The sequence below is a fragment of the Nomascus leucogenys genome, chromosome 6 (genome assembly GCF_006542625.1).
Source record: "Nomascus leucogenys isolate Asia chromosome 6, Asia_NLE_v1, whole genome shotgun sequence".
In the NCBI taxonomy this organism is placed as follows: domain Eukaryota; kingdom Metazoa; phylum Chordata; class Mammalia; order Primates; family Hylobatidae; genus Nomascus; species Nomascus leucogenys.
This window is the reverse complement of record NC_044386.1, coordinates 87,581,691-87,596,405: the sequence shown is the minus strand read 5'-3', so window position 1 is coordinate 87,596,405 and position 14,715 is coordinate 87,581,691. Positions and strand designations below refer to the sequence as shown.

At 41.2% G+C, this 14,715-nt stretch overlaps 1 protein-coding gene and 1 pseudogene across 2 annotated transcripts in view; one reads left to right on the top strand and one right to left on the bottom strand.

Annotated features, from left to right (window-relative positions):
* The first annotated feature begins 8,133 nt into the window (after positions 1–8,133).
* The window catches only part of CLN6 (CLN6 transmembrane ER protein), a 61,127-nt gene continuing 54,545 nt past the window's right edge, over positions 8,134–14,715 (top strand). The window contains exon 1 of one of the 2 annotated variants that reach the window (XM_030814647.1): positions 8,134–8,534. The gene's annotated coding sequence lies outside the window, so the exon portion shown is untranslated. The remainder of the gene's footprint in view (positions 8,535–14,715) is intronic. The other variant, XM_030814645.1, reaches the window with a different exon arrangement.
* LOC101177673 lies at positions 10,313–11,976 on the bottom strand (annotated as a pseudogene).

Below are 14,715 nucleotides of genomic sequence, written 5' to 3'. Positions count from 1 at the left end.
TACTTCTCTGTGTCTACTAATCCTAACTCTCCTAAATATTATAAACTGTGCTTAATTCCCATCAGTTTCTTTCTTTGTAAGACCATCTTAAACCATTTGAGCCCAGACCCCCAAATCCTATAAATATCCTTTCTTGAAATCTCCCTCTGACATACTACTGATTCTCTATCGAGGTAGTGTTCTTCCTTTCGCAGTAAGGCTAATACAACTTATGCCCTACCCGCTTACTTTAAAAGTAAGTACTAAAATAAGTACTCAGACTTACTTTGCTTGATCAACAGGTTTTTCTGTTACCCAGGAGGCGGAGGTTGCAGTGAGCCAGGATTGCGCCACTGCACTCCAGCCTGGTGGACCCTGTCTCAAAAAAAAATTAAATTAAATTAAAATTTTAAAGACCTAAGTAAACGGAGGGATAGATAACATTTATACTTTGGAAGACACAATATTGTAAAAATGTCAATTCTTCCCAAATTATTCGTTAGGTTCAATGCAATGTCACTCAAAATCCTTTTTTTTTCCTTTGGTAGAAGTAAAAAAGCTCAGTAGAATTTATATGGAAATTACAAAGGATGAAGAACAACAAAGACAATCTTGAGAAGGAAGAAGAACATAGAGGATACACACACTATTGAGAGAAAACATTTTATATATAATTTATTTATATAATAATATAAATATTTATTTTATACTTCTGTGTGTATGTTGTGTATCTCACAAAGGACTCAGATCCAAAATATACAAAAACTCCTACAAATCACTATGAAAATGACTGCCAAGGGGGAAAATGAACAAAAGACTTGTGTAGTCACTTTACCAAAGAGTATATTCAAATGCTCAATAAGCATATTTTTAAAAAAGAGTTTAGTAGTATTAGTCATCAGGGAAGTACACATTAAGACAACTCTGAGATACCGATATCCACTTGCTGGAGTGTCTAACTTTAAAACACTGATCATAACAATTCTCATACATTGCTGGTGGGAATATAAATTGATTTGGCTACTTTGGAAAACTGGTGCCCACCAGTGAAAAAAGATGCATACTCTATTATCCAGCAATTCGTCTCCTATGTATATACCCAACAGAAATGAGTGCATATGTATGCCAAAAAGCATATACTAGAGTGTTTATAGCAGCCCTGTTGGTAATAGTCAAAAACTGGAAAAACTCAAATGTCCATGAGCAGTAGAATGGATAAAATGTGGTTCTATTCATACATCAGAATGTTCTACTATTACGTATTTTTATACACCAAAAAGAGAATGAATGCCCTTTAAATGCAACAACATGATGAATGTCCAAACATCATGTTGAGCAGAATAAGCCAGACACAAAAGAGTCACTACTTTACTGATTCCATTGATAGAAAGTTCAAAAGAAGGCAAGAGAGTTTACCTTTTGCAGGGAGAATTGACTGGTTGACTGGAAGGTGATAAGGAAGAAGCTTCTTGCATTCTGGAAATGTTTTCTGTTTTTGTTTTTGTTTTGTTTTGTTTTTAAAGACCCGATCTCTCTCTATCACCTAGGCTGGAATGCAGTGGCATGTTCATAGCTCACTGCAGCCCCAAACTCCTGGGCTCAAGTGATCCTCCAGCCTCAACCTCCCAAGTAGGTGGGATTACAGGTAAACACCACTACACCCAGCTCTATTCTTTTTTTTCTCCCCTGCAGACACCACAGTGATTTACAGCTCTATTCTTGACTTAGGGTGTTGGTTCCATGGGGATAACTCATTGCTGAAATCCATCAAGTTTAGTATACTTAATGTTTATGTACTTTACTATATGTAAGTTATACTTCAACAAAAATGTTTACCAAAAAATCCAATAAGTAAACCTTTTCTTTCATATTTAGGGATGTTCACTTACTAATCATTCATTGTGCTGTGCATTTTCCACCCATATGCAATACTTGAATAATTAAATTTCTTTTTAAAATATACCTTTCTCTTGATCCTGCTGCTAGTGGCCTTTTTCCCTCTTTTTAAATATCAAAATTCCTTAAGAGAGCTGTCTGGACTCATTGTTTCCAACTACTCTCCTCTTAGTCACTCCCTTTTTTGGAAGTGAATTTTTTTTTTTTTTTTGGAAATGTTCAAACATATACAAAAGAAGAGAAAATTGTAGAGTACACATCACCCAGATTCGACAATCATAAACTCATAGTCAGTCATGGTTCATCCATACCCCATCCCACACACACTCCCATTCTATTATTTTGAAGCAAATCCCAGACATTGTATTATCTCATTAGTAATTATTTTAGTCTATATCTTTCAATAATATACAACCAAAATACCATCATATCTAAGCAAAGAATATTCTAAAATATCTATTCAGTGTTCCAAAATACCATCATTATATCTAAAAAATTAACAATAATTCCTTAATATTCATAAGTATTCAATCAGGGTTCAAATTTCTGTCTCATAAATGATAGCTTGTGCTATACTTTTTTTTTAAATCTATCATATTGTCAAAGATCAAAAAGTTTGAAAACATACAATGTTGGTCAAACTGTGTAAAGTGATTCAACCTCTATGGAGAGCAATTTGGTAATATTTATTAAATTATAAAATGCACATTTCCTTTGACCTAACAATTTTACTTTTAAAAAATTTGTCCTATAGATACATTCATACATGTGAAAAGTGGGTATGGTATGAGGTGGTACATGCCTGTAATCCCAGCACTTTGAGATCACTCCAGTTGAGGAATTTGAGACCAGCCTGAGCAACATGATGAAATGCCATCTCTACAAAACATACAAAAATTAGCCGGGCATGATGGCTAATAGGATTGCTTGAGCCTGGGAGGCAGAGGTTGCAGTGAGCCAAGATCGTGCCATTGCACTCCAACCTGAGCGACAGAGCCAGACCCTATCTCAAAAAAAAAAAAAAAATTAAAACTTTTTCAACCATTTAAAAATGAAAAATTATTCTTAACTTGCAGGTCAGACAAAAACAAATGGTGGACCAGATCTGGTCCCTGGGTTGTAGTTTGCTAATCCCTGATTTAGCATAAGTACTCACAAGATATTTGTAAAGTAAAAGAAAACAAAAGATTGGAAACCACGGACATTTCTATCAAAAGAGGATAAACAAATGTTAAAACTTTGAAACAAAGGAACATTGAATAGTTGTGTAAAAGAATGGGTTAGTTCTGTGTTGGTAGTGAAAGGGAGGAATCTCCATACAGAGAGCTGGGGGAACAAAAGAGAAAAAAAAAACAGTAGGTATATGATACTACAATATTTTACAATTATATAAAATATTGTTAAACTAAATACAAATATATGTGTTCATAGATGCACAGAATTTGTCAGTACAAATATAGAACAAATTCATAGCAGGAGTGACTTCTGGGGAAAGAAATTAGGTGCTAGAAAACAGGGATGTGAGGAAGACTCAAGGTTTTTTGCTGTTTTCATTGTGTTTTTTTAATATATGTATAGACAGCAATATTTTATTGAATGGTACTGGTCCTTGCAGACCAGTGCTAACTCACAGGCAGTGAACCCCAAGTCAGCCTCTCAGTTTTTACTCTACATTCTTGTGTACCCCTTTTCTGGCTTCTTTTTGTAGTACAATGCATATAACATAAAATTTACCATTATAATCATTAGAAGTATACCATTCAGTGACATTCGAAACATTTACAATGTTACGTCATTATCATAATTATCTAGCTTCAAAACGTTTTCATCACCCCCAACAGAAACCCTGTACCCATAAAGCAATCACTCCTCTGCCCCCCAGCCACTGGAAACCACTAATCTGCATTATGTCTCTATGATTTGCCTATTCTGGATATTGCATATAAATGGAATCATACATTGTGTGGTCTTTTGTGTCTGGCTTCCTTCATTTAGCATAATATTTTCAAGGTTTTTAAGGTTCATCCATGTATCCTGCGTCGGTACTTCATTACTTTTGATAGCTAAATAATATTCCATTGTATGGCTATACCACACTTTGTTGATCCATTCATCTATTGATGAACATTTGGGTTGTTTCTACCTCTTAGCTATTGCAAATAAAGTTGCTGTGAACATATGTGTATACTTCTTGCTTGAGCTCGTTATTATTTGTGTTATATACCACAGAGCAGCGTTGGTAGGTCACATGGGAATTTTATGTTCAACTTGTGGAAAGCGGCTGGGCACGGTGGCTCACGCCTATAATTCCAGCACTTTGGGAGGCCAAAGCGGGTGGATCGCTTGAGGTTGGGAGTTCAAGACCAGGCTGGCCAACATGGTGAAACCCCCCCCTCTACTAAAAATACAAAAATTAGCCAGACGTGGTGGTACACATCTGTAATCCCAGTTACTTGGAAGGCTGAGTGAGGCAGGAGAATCACTTGAATCTGGGAGGTGGAGGTTGCAATGAGCCGAGATCGTGCCACTGCACTCCAGCCTGGGCAAGAGAGCAAGACTCCGTCTCAAAAAAAAAAAAAAAAAAAAACCTTGTGGAAAGCCACCAAACTTTTTGCTATAGATTTATGCCTTTTAAATTGTATATAGAAGCCCCCCTTATCCTTGGGTGATATGTTTCAAAATCCCCGGTGGATGCTTGAAGCCTTGGATGGTACTGAACCCTATGTATAGTATGTTTGTTCATCTCAAAACAAAGATGGCTACCAAATGACGAACAGCCTGGTAGCATATACGGCATGGATACTCTGGACAAAGGGATGATTCACATCCCAGACAGAGAGAGCAGGGCAGTAAGATATTTCCTCATCCTACTCAGAATGGCACAAAATTTAAACTTATGAATTGTTTATTTCTGGAACTTTCCATTTAATATTTTCAGATGGCAGTTGACTGCAGGTAACCAAAACCAAAGAAAGTGAAATCACAGATAATGGGGGACTACTGTACTGTGTGCATGTCCTACCTATTCAAGAATAAATTTTAGAATATCTCTTTCTTTGAATTTTAGAACAATCTTTCTTTGAAGATTAAGGCTAGGTGTAGTGACTCCCGCCTGTAATCCCAACACTTTAGGAGGCCAAGGCAGGAGGGTTGCTTGAGCCCAGAAGTTGGAGAGTAGCCTGGGCAACGTGGCAAAACCCCATCTCTATAAAAAATACAAAAAATTAGCCAGGTATGGTGGCATGTGCCTGTAGTCCCAGCTACTTGGGAAGCTGAGGTGGGAGGATCGCTTGAACCCAGGAGGTCGAGGTTGCAGTGAGCCATGATCACACCACTGCACTCCAGCCTGGGCGACAGAGTGAGATCCTGCCCCCCCAAAAAAAAGAGATTAAAAAGTAAATTAAATGGTGATACACAAGTTTATGACCTTTACAATCTAGTTTACAATCTAGTATGGGGTCTAACATTACTATGCTATTATATGCTATGTCTCTGTATCTGACTCCATGGGATATAATATATACAATTAATTTCATTATATTTCACTTAAAAAGTTAACTGATTATGTAGTTAACATGTAACAAAGTTATAGAATGAAAATTTCTTGAAAAACAGTACAGGGGCCGGGCGCGGTGGCTCACGCCTATAATCTCAGCACTTTGGGAGGCCAAGGCAGGCAGATCACAAGGTCAGGAGCTCGAGACCATCCTGTCGAACACAGTGAAACCCTGTATCTACTAAAAATACAAAAAAATTAGCCAGGCGTGGTGGTGGGCGCCTGTGGTCCCAGCTACTTGGGAGGCTGAGGCAGAAGAATGGCGTGAACCTAGGAGGCGGAGCTTGCAGTGAGCGGAGATCGCGCCACTGCACTCCAGCCTGGGTGACAGAGCAAGACTCCGTCTCAAAAAAAAAAAAAAAAAAAAAAGGTACAAATGCTCCTCAACTTAGGATGGGACTATGTTCCAATAAACCCATTGTAAGTTGAAAATATGCAAGTTGAAAATGCATTTAATACAGCGAACCTACTGAACATCACAGCTTAGCCTAGCCTACCTTAACCATGCTCAGAATACTGATATTAGCCTACAGTTGCGCACAATCATCTGGCAACACAGTCCACTGTAGAGTATCAGGTGTCTACCCTCATGATCGAGTGGCTGCCTGGGAGCCGCGACTCGCTAATACTGCCCAGCATGGGCACATATGCCAGTACCATAGCCTGGGAAGAGCAGGATTTAAAAGCTGGAGTACAGTTTCTACTGAATGTATTGCTTTTGTACCATTATAAAGTGGAAAAATCCCAAGTGAAGCCATCATAAAAGTCAGGCACCATCTGTATTTATCAGCCACGCTTATGCCACATGAAACAAGCCTTATTTTAGGAAAAAAACCGCATTAGGAGATAACATAGCATAGTGGTTGCATGCCCTGGCTTGACCTGGATTCAAATCTGGATTCTGCCACTTCCTACTTGTGTGACTTCATGCATATATTTTAACTACCTTGTCTCTATTTCCTCAATGATAATATAATGTCATGGGGAGCAAGTATTTTATAATCCATGCAAAACATTGTACTCAATAGATGTTTAAAAGTTTTTTTGTGGGGGCCGAGCATGGTGGCTCTTGCCTGTAATCCCAACACTTTGGGAGACCAAGGCGGGTGGATAGCTTGAGCCCAGGAGTTTGAGATCAGCCTAGGCAAAATGGCAAAACTCTGTCTCTAAAAAAAATACAAAAAAAAAAAAAACCTAGCTGGGGATGGTGGTAAGCACCTGTAGTCCCAGCTACTCAAGAGGCTGAGGTGAGAGGGTGACCTGAGCCCTGGAGGGCGAGGCTGCACTGAGCCATTACCCTCCAGCTGGGCAACAGACTGAGACACTGCCTTAAAAAAAAAAAGTTTTTTAAGCAGTGGTCACCTTATGTATGGTGAGCAGGCTATCATAATTCTGGAGAATCTAATGATTTGACAAAGTTCCCCTCTCCTTCCTATTATCTCAGTAACTGAGGTTCTTGGAGACAGTAGTTGCAGAAACTAACATTATCTCCCAGGAGGAGAAAGATTGAGATATACTTTCTTTCCTTTTAAAGTTTGTGGTAGATTGAAAACTGCCACAAATTTTCTCCATCTATGTACATGAGCCCCTTTATAATATAACTTTGTAGTTTCTTTCATCAAGAGATGAAATCTATTTCTCCACCCTTTGAGGCTGAGCTTGGCCCTGTGACTTGTGCCGGCCAATGGAACTTGGGGAGTATGACTTTAAAGCAGAGGTATGAAGAGTTCTTGCACACTGGGGCTTCCCCTCTTGTTGCTCTTTGGAGACTGCAAAGTGAGGCACTCAGGGCTGCCTAGTGGAGCCTGAGAGACCGCACAGAGCAGAGAGTTGGGCTTTACTAGAGTTGGCCAGATGGGTATTGTCAACGGACACGGGGCAAGGGAGTTCAGGGTGTATCCACAGGAATGACCAAAATAGTTGACAATGAAATTTAAGCCGGGAAAGGAGGGAAGCCAGGAGAGAGAGAGAGAGAGAGAGATATATATATATATTTCATATATCTCTCATATATATCTCATATATATCTATATATCTATATCTCATATATATGTATCTCAGAGAAAAGGTGGTAAGATCAATTAATTGTAAGTCCTATTGGAATCAAAGGGTTGCTGGACTTGTGGTGCTGGACAACCCAAAAGTAGTGGTCAGAGCCTGGAATGCTTGAAATTTAGATTATGGAAGCAGGACTGGCTACATAATTTGTGGGCCCGGTGTAAAATGAGGATGCCTTATTCAAAAGGCAAGTAAAAGCTTTTACCTTGCTTCTAGGCTTCTCTCTCTGGACTTTTTGTTTTTTTTATATGCTACTTATGAAAATGTCTAAATAAAGAAAAAATACAATTTTAAATTATTAGCACGAATTTTACCATTTATCTTCATATTGTGCAATGTGGAATCACCGAGTTACACAATTCGTATGTTACGGCTTGTCCCCAGAGGGTGCTCTGACTAGCCAGAAGAGACAAACAGCACAACAAAGACTCAGGAAGGTTGAAAGCAGGAAAACAGGATCCTCCCTCCACCACGCCGCCCCTCCCCCAAGCTCGGAGCCTGAGGCGGGCGCGCTCCCTCGGGCACGCGGATACTTTGGGGCTGGCGCAGGCCCTCAGCGACGCCGGGCGCGTGCGTTCCGCTGCCTCCAGCCCGTGGGCGCTGCTGCGGTGCGCTCCCTGGCGGGGAGAGGCCTGCAGAAGTCAGGCCAGGTGTCTCTCTTTCCCTTGGGCCCGCGGCCCAACCCCATGGCACCAGGCAGCCCCCAGCGGTATTGCGACCTCTGCGTCAGTCGCGCTCAGTCCCTAGATACAGGTGTGCCGGGGAAGCCCGGGGAAGGGATGCGTGGCCATCACCACACCCCGCCCCACGACGCGGTGGGACGCGCACCCTGACCCTCCCCAGAGCCGCGCCCAGGACCTTGCCTGGGCGGAAAATGGCAGCCGTTGCCGGCAGGAGCGGCGAGCGAGAGGCAGGCCCCGGCCAGAGACACCGGGAACCATCCCTAGGAGGGAGGGAGGCGGGGCGGGCTTGAGCCGAGCCTTCAAGCCCCTGGCGCAGACTCCATTGACCTGTGAGACTTCGCTGAGAAAACTCAAATTCAAAGGTAAAAAGTAAGGGTTTCAAGGCAATGAGAGCAGAGCATTAAACCAAGGGCGAGGCCCTTCTGAACGTGGGGCCCTGTGCGACTGCACTGCCCACACCCCTGAAGCCAGCCTCGTGTGTGGGGATAGCAAAGAGAGTATTGTAATAACAAATACTGTGATACACGAGTGCTGTAATACACAAGTACTGTATTGGTAATAACGGCTAGAGCAGTGCTGCCCAACAGAAATACAAGGCGAGCCACATATGTAATTTTAAATTTTCTAGTAACCACATTTTAAAAAGGGAACAATGGCTGGGCACGGTGGCTCACGCCTGTAATCCTAGCACTTTGGGAGGCAGAGGCAGGCGGATCACTTGAGGTCAGGAGTTCGCAACCAGCCTGGCCAACATAGTGAAATCCCGCCTCTTCTAAAAATACAAAAAAAATAGGTGGGCGTGGTGGCGCGTGCCTGTAATCTCAGCTACTTGGGAGGCTGAGGCAGGAGAATCGCTTGAACCTGGGAGGCAGAGGTTGCAGTGAGCCGAGATGGCGCCACTGCACTCCAGCTTGGGAGACAGAGCAAGACTCCGTCTCAAAAAAATAAATAAATAAAAAGAGGGGAAAGGCTGGGGGCGGTGGCTCATGCCTGTAATTCTAGCACTTTGGGAGGTCGAAGAAGGAGGATCACTTCGGGCGAGGAATTGGACAAGAGACAGGGCAACATAGTGGGACCCTGTCTGCACAAAAATTAATTAGCCAGGAGTGGTGGCCCGCACCTGTAGTCCCAGCTACTGGGGAGGCTGAGGCAGGAGGATCTTTTAAAACTGATAGGTTGAGGTTTCAGTGAGTGGTGACTGCAACACTGCATTCCAGCCTTGGTGACAGAGGGAGACCCTGACTCCAAAAAAGAAAGAAAAAGTAAAAAGAAACAGGTGAAATGAAGTATTTCATTTAACCAAACATACACAAAATATTATTTCCTTTATTTTCCCAAGCCAAACTGTATCCAGCTTTATTAAAGATACTCTCCATAAAGAATCATGGCATTTCAGGCAGGACATGGGCAAACAATCATTAACAGTATGCAGCGACTTTCAAGCTCCCTTCTTCAGTGGACTACCAAAAATCAGAAAGCCACTATAAAACCCAAATGAAGTCCTCATCTGACGCTCTGAACAGGGAAAGTTTAGAGTGAGGTTGATAGTTCATGTTTAGCTGTTGTTTAACAATGTTTCATGAGCTGACCCTGACTTTCAGGAAGTGAAATGAAAATGGCAGAATTTATCTGAAGATCCACAATCTAGAAACGGAACCACTGCTTTTTTGAGGGGTTCCATCTCAGTGGCATCACTGAAAAGTCTAGATTGCCTGACACACCAGTAACCAATTATTGGGAGTCAGGTCCCAACAGGTGTCTGGGTTTAAGGGAGTTAAATCTATGCTGAAAGGTGGAAAGGGAGAAGAGGACATAAAAACGAATTTGTTTTTCCATCCCACGAGGCTTTTGTGCCAAGGGGCCTTGTGTGTCAAAGTCAGGGAATCCCCCCTCCTGGGAGCCAAGAGCAAGTTTCCCAAAACTGGAAGGGAAAAGGGTTTTCCCCACGTCAACCTAGCTTCGGAGACATTCTGTTAGTGACATATGCCCCTTTCCCAAAAAACACAGTGTTCTGTGTGCTAATAACATAGCTTAAAAAAAAGGTAAAACAAACTTCTGCATTTTTATAAAACTTGATAAAAAATAGCATTTCTAACTGTACAGTCACCAGAAGTACACAGTTATCAAAAATGCACACACTTCATTTGGCATCTGCAGCACCTTCAGCCTTCTGTGTCCGTTGTTTGGGCATCTCCATTTTCTGCAGGGTTATTCCCCTCCTTGCTAGCCTCAGCTTTTCCGTTTTCCCTTTTGGTACCTTCTCTCCCTTCTTTGCAGGGACCTTTTTAGGTTTGGGCTCTGGCTTTGGAGGAGCAGGCTTAGTAGAAAACCTCGTGGATCTTCTCTGTGGTTCGTCCTTCATCTTGGCTCTATCTCCCTTAGCATCACCTTCAGCCTTTCTCTTGGGCAAGGTGGCGGCGGCGACGGCGGCTGGACATAGGCGCTGGGCGCGTGGGATGCAGCAGCGCGCGGGCTTTGGTCTGTCCTGGGGTCGTTCTCGCCTCTTTTTCACACTGCTCAAAATATTATCATTTCAACATGTAATCAACATTAAAATTTATTAAGAGACATTTGACCTTTTTGTCATACTAAGTCTTCAAACTCCAGTGTGTATTTTATACTTACAGCACGTCTTATTTCAAGTGCTCCCTTGCCACATGTGTCTAGTGCTATGGTAGCAGACAGGGCAAGTCTAGAGAGTGAAGCTGCAACTGGGTGGCTCACCACCATCTAACTTAAGAACTAGAACATTACCTGCTCATGCATCCACCTGTATGCTCCCTATGCCCCTTTCGTATCGTGCTCTCCCTCCTCACCAGGGATAATATTGGCTTGAATTTCATGTCGACCATTTTCTTGATTTTTAAAAAAATATGTAGTTTTGGCCGGGCGCGGTGGTTCACGCCTGTAATCCCAGCACTTTGGGAGGCCGAGACGGACGGATCACGAGGTCAGGAGATCGAGACCATCCTGGCTAACACGGTGAAACCCTGTCTCTACTAAAAATACAAAAAAAAATTAGCCGGGCGCGGTGGTGGGCGCCTGTAGTCCCAGCTGCTCAGGAGGCTGAGGCAGGAGATTGGCGTGAACCCGGGAGGCGGAGCTGGCAGTGAGCCGAGTTTGCGCCACTGCACTCCAGCCTGGGCGACAGAGCGACACTCCGTCTCAAAAAAAAAAAAAATGTAGTTTTATCATAGGCATAGGTATTACCAAAGAAGATATTGTTTAGCTTACTTGTTTGAGATTTATATAAGTTAGACTTTATGCTGTTTGTGTGTCGCCACTGGTGGCATAATATTGGCTGCTAATAAAGAAGTACCTGCCGACATTTGTGTCACTATCACATCAATCACATCATGTGAACAAGCTATTTGGCACCAGACTTTCTGTGAGTGATTTTGATGACTATTGCATTGCTATTTTAACATTGATTGTTACTAAATTTTAAGTATTACTTTATATATTGCAATTGTGTCATCAGACATTATTAAACAGTGGTTCTAATGCTAGTGGTGAAAAACACAGCACCAAAACATTAGACATAAAAGTGCAAGTTAGATGTGTCAATTGCCATGAGGGACTGCCCTCCCGCTCCATGTTATTAATTTAGGAATGAATGCCTTGGGAAATATTGGAACATTCTGAGAAATAAAACTCAGCATTCAAACAGAGACACTTCTAAGTTTGCAAAAACAGTTACATAACCAGGCAGAAAGAAAGGAAAAATAAAAACAAAAAACCCGGTCACGTGGCTGCAAGATCCACGCCACAGTGATGTACACCTGAGATGCTGTGGTTGTGCATTTAAACACTCTGAGAACATCAAGCCCTATTTTATATGTATCCCCATGGGGAAATTAGAAAGCTGCTATTAGGTACACGTGCATTTACACCAGCCTTTCCCATTCAGGATTTATTTCACTAAGGTGCTAGCCTGCCATGTAGTGGCGAAAGAGGGAAACTACAGCTCTCTTAAAAATATAGTATTTGATACATCAAAAGAACAAATGCAACATGAAATGAAGACTTAGAAATTCGCCATTCAACTTAAGAACTAGAACCCTGCCTATTCATGCATCCACCTATATTCCCCTTTCCTGTCTTGTTCTACCTCCTCACCAGAGGTAATACTACCTTGAATTTCATATTGACTATATTCTTGATTTTTAAAAATATGTAGTTTTATCATAGGCATAGATATAACTAAACAAGATATTGTTTAGTTTACTTGTTTGAGCTTTATGCAAGTTTGACTTTATTTAGTTTTCCACAGTTTGCCTTTTCATACATTATATTTGACCAGGTTGATGTGTGTAGCTATAGTACATGCACTCTGTGAATATATCACTATTTTTCCATTTTCCTATCAGTAGACATTTGGTAGACCCCAATTTTTGGTAAATAGTACTGCAATGAATATTGTTATGCATGTGCAAAAACTTCCCTGCAATATATCCAGTTAAATTTTACAAAATATTGCCAAAGTGTTTTTCAAGATTGTACCAATTTACACAACATTGGTGATATAAAAGAAGTTCCGCTGATACATATCTTCACCAGCACTTGATACTAAATTTGTTAATTTTTGCCAATAGAGCTGGAATAAAATGCTATCTTATTGTGGCATTTATTTATATTTACCTGATTGTCAATGAGGTTGAGCATCTTTTCATGTTCGTTGGTAATTTATGTTTCCCTTTTTGGTAAAGTGCCTATTCCTGTATTTTGCTCATCTTCCTACTGGTTTGTCTTTTTCTTATTTTAAGATTCACACAAGGCCAGGTGCGGTGGCTCCCACCCGTAATCCCAGCACTTTGGGAGGGCAAGATGGGCGGATCACCTGAGGTTGGAAGTTTGAGACGAGCCTGACCAACATGGAGAAACCCCATCTCTACTAAAAATACAAAATTAGCCAGGCGTGGTGGCTCATGCCTGTACATCCTAGCTACTTGGGAGGCTGAGGCAGGAGAATTGCTTGAACCCGAGAGGCGGAGGTTGTGGTGAGCTGAGATCACGCCACTGCACTCTAGCCTGGGCGACAGACCAAGACTCTGTCTCAAAAAAAAAAAAAAAAGATTCACACAGACACACACACACACATATACACACACACGCACATGCTAGATCTTACTTTTTGTCAGTTCTATGTGTCACAAATACCTTCTTCTAGTTTTGTATTTTTGCTGTTAACAACCTTGCCGGACTGTCTTATTAATTCTAATAATTTGTCTGTAAATTCTTTTGAAGTTTTCTATATATGCAATTATATTACCTACAAATAATGACAGCACTGTTTTCTGTCTTATCGTTCACCTTATTGACTAGAAGGGGTGATAGCAGACATCTTTGCCTTATTCTGTTTTTTTTGTTGTTGTTTGTTTTGAGACAGTGTCTCACTCTGTCACCCAGGCTGGAGTGCAGTGGGGCAATCGTAGTTCACTGCAACCTCCAAACCCCGGGCTCAAGCGATTCTCCTGCCTCAGCCTCCTAAGTAGCTGGGATTACAGGTGTGCACCACCACATCCAGCTCATTTTTGTATTTTCTGTAGAGATGGGGTTTTGCCATGTTGCTTGGCCTGGTCTCGAACTCCTGAGCTCAAGCCATCACGCCTACCTCCGCCTCCCAAAATGCTGGGATTACAGGTGTGAGCCACTGCACCTGACCTTGTCTTAGTCCACTCTTAATGGAACAATGTTTACAATGATCTACCATTAAGAATGATGAAGATTATAGGCTTTTAAAAAATAACCTTTTAACAATAGGAAGTTTCATTTTATTTCTGCTTTACTAAGAGCTTTTGTCATAAATGTATGTTAACTTTTACTGAATGCCTTTACTATATCTATTGAAATAATTATGTAACTTTTGTCCTTTAATCCATTTAATGTGATGGACTAAAGTTATGGATTTGATGTTAAATCATTCTTATACTCTTGGGATAAATCCAGCTTAGCCATGATAAATTGTCTTTATTACATAATGTTGGATTCAGTTTCCTAATATTTTGTTTATAATATTTCCATCCATGTTCATTAGAGATTCTGGTCTGTTATTTCCTTTCTCATACAGTCCTTAATTAGTTTTATATCAAGTTTATTCTAACCGCATACAGGGTTAAGAAGTATGCTTCTTTTGATATTCTTTGTAAGAGTTAGTATAAAATTAGAATACAAATACAGTCCCCAACTTATGATTTTTTTACTTTATGGTAGTTTGAAAGTGGTTCACATTCAATAGAAACTGTACTTCAAAATTTGAATTTTAATCTTTTCCTGTCTGTAGGCTAATACAAGTGTTTTGGGCATGTTTAAGTTAGGCTAGGATAAGCTATGATGTTTGGTATCATTTGCTCCATGAAAATCTGCTAGGAATTGCGTGAAAACTATCTAGGCTTGATTTTTTTTTTTTTTTTTTGAGACAGAGTCTCGCTCTGTCGCCCAGGCTGGAGTGCAGTGGTGCGATCTCAGCTCACTGCAACCTCTGCCTCCCAGGTTCAAGCAATTCTCTTGCCTCAGCCTCCCGAGTAGCTGGGACTACAGGCG